Raw genomic sequence first — 2,744 nt, forward strand, 5'->3', positions numbered from 1 at the left:
TTTATCTTATTCTTTCATTTGGAACATAATCTTGTGTTTCCTGATTTTTCTTGACTCTCTGTGTTTGTTTTTGTATATTAGGTGAAACAACTACCTCTCCCAGTCTTGAAGGAGTGGACCTCTTAAACCTTATATTTCAACCTTGACCTGGATTTTGGTTGTTGTCAAACCTTGATATTTGTCTAAACAACCTGACTTATTCTTCCTAGGTTCCCATTGTGCCAAGACCCACCGGTGTTTCAAAAAAAGGGATCTCATTCAGCATCTAGTCTCAGGTTGACTGGAAACCAGATCCATAGATAGCAGCTTTTAAAGTATGCAAAATATACTGTCTTATGAGACCACAATCATAAACCTCCAGACCAGGCAATCTGGAGGTGTCCCCTGGGTGACAGTTGCAGAAACCAGGGCTTCAGACAAGTGTATAAGTTCTTTTCTGGGAGGTACTAGTGTAGCAAGGCTGAGGGAGAATGAAAAGATGATGTCTCCCGGCCTACATTACCTGAGAACTTCTCCATAGCTTCTAGATGTGTGGCAAATCTCAGACTGAAGACCCAGGACCAGTAAATAGACTTTTTTTTTTTTTTTTTTTTCACAGAAAGAGTGGGGATGTATTCCTGTCTGCTATCTTTATAGTGCTCCGGGGGGGGGGGGGGGGGTGGCCTGCCATGACCTGTCTCTTTAATTGATACTTTCCTATGAGATCCAGGAACATTAGCCTCCCTGGCCATCAGAGCCAGGCAATGATGAAGCATCCCCTGTGTGGACTCATATGCCTGCCAGTTTTCATGGGGCTATGGAAGTACACACGACTAGGGTGAACCTGCTGGTTTTCACAGGGCTGTGGAAAAGTGTAGAGCCAGGGTGCACCTGCTGGCTCTTATGGGGCCACAAGAGAGTGTAGAGCTAATCTACACTAGCTAAGCTATCAAGGTGGAGGGAGAGTGCAATAATGGCACCTGCCAGGGTCTCTGTCCCAGGAGAGAGTCCCAATAGGTCCCTGCCTCTCTAGTAGATGCTTTAAGATTAGCAAATGAATCTCCTTTACATATAGTCCAGGTGCTTTTCAAACTGCTGCTTTTGTGCAGGTAACCAGGGCAAGTGATTCTGCATGTGAGCCCTTTAAGAGAAGTATCTCAGTTCCCTATAGCCTTTTGGGTCTCCTGGTAGTTTTGGTAGTTCATCTCTCTATTGCAGATCCCAGGGGTTGAGGTGCCTAATGTAGCATAGGAACTCCTCACTCTTCAGGGTGAAGTTACAGATTTCTAAGATCCCTCTTGTGAGACCACATCTCTGCCTCTCCTACCTGTCTTAATGTATCCCTTTTACCATTTATTGTAAAGGAGTCATTCAGCTAGTTTCTATGTCTTTTTCAAAGGAAATTGTTCCACATGAAGCTATAAATTCCCTGTGTCTGTGGGAGGAAGTGAGTTCAGGATCTGCCTACACCACCATCTTGGAACACCAGAGAGAAGCAAATATTTTTTAAAAATCTGTTTTTCTGCTCATTTGGCTATTCTCTTCCTTTCTAGTTTTCACTTAAGAAATAATTACTATTTTCACTACTAGTGAAAATTCTGAGAGATCAGCTACAAAGGATCCAAACATGAACTGTATAGACAAGAACTTCTAACTTATAAATACTGTTTAAAATATTCTAAGCAAAAATATATTTGACTTGGCTTATTCAAGACTTACATCAATATAGTTCTGGGGTGCCTGGGTGGCTCAGTTGGTTAAGCGACTGCATTCAGCTCAGGTCATGATCCTGGAGTCCCTGGATCAAGTCCTGCATCGGGCTCCCTGCTCAGCAGACAGTCTGCTTCTCCCTCTGACCCTCCCCCCTCTCATATGCTCTCTCTCATTCTCGCTCTCTCAAATAAATAAATGAAATCTTTAAAAATATATATATATATAGTTCTGTACGTTACTTTTACTAGCAGAACTATACAAAAGGAGAATTTTTCCTTTATAGATAGTGCCAAATTTTCTTTATCTTATGACTTTGTGTTTTATCTTGCTACTTGAGAGCAGTAAGAATTCCAACAATGGGTCCCACAAAGCAGGCAATGACTTCTAATAAAAATGATTTAAAACCACATTGTTTAGAGTCTGTGTATACTCTTATATGATGAACACTTTCATATGTGTTCTTGGTGAGCTAACCTTAGTGGTGCCCGTGACTCGGTGTTACAATCCCCACTATAGGCTCATTATGTCTGGAAAACACAATAAACCAGGCCCAAATTTTTTGTGGAGGGAAATTTAATAAAGTGATTTGAATGGTTTCAACCATGACTCAGAGGATGTCATAAGTTAATGAACCTGCTGTCTTTATGCAAGTTTTCAATAACATACCCCAAGTGCACTCTAAATTACATTATAAGTTTCAGAAGATGTCCTTTGCATTTGCCCTTCTATAACTATTTCTACTTTCATTCTGTTTGTGAATTCCTATACTCAAACAGGACAGAACAAAATGTCTTTGCTATCCAGCCTTTATAAGCATTTACCTTTCTTTCTCTTATAGGCTAAAAGATTTATTGAGGAATAGATAATTCTTTCCTTGGGACTAGATAAAAGACTATGCCTTTCCCACCATTGGACAGGTGGGCTTAACTTTTGTGTTGATACTAAATTTAAATACTTCTCCTCTAAAGATAACTCCACTAAGCTTTGGGTGCAAGGTATCAATATATGTTATTCAGGAAAACAAATCAAGGCCAGAATTCCCTAGGAAAATA

Source organism: Mirounga angustirostris, unplaced genomic scaffold (genome assembly GCF_029215605.1).
Source record: "Mirounga angustirostris isolate CCGP_5_RB_7025 unplaced genomic scaffold, mMirAng1.0.hap1 SCAF_12, whole genome shotgun sequence".
NCBI lineage: Eukaryota > Metazoa > Chordata > Mammalia > Carnivora > Phocidae > Mirounga > Mirounga angustirostris.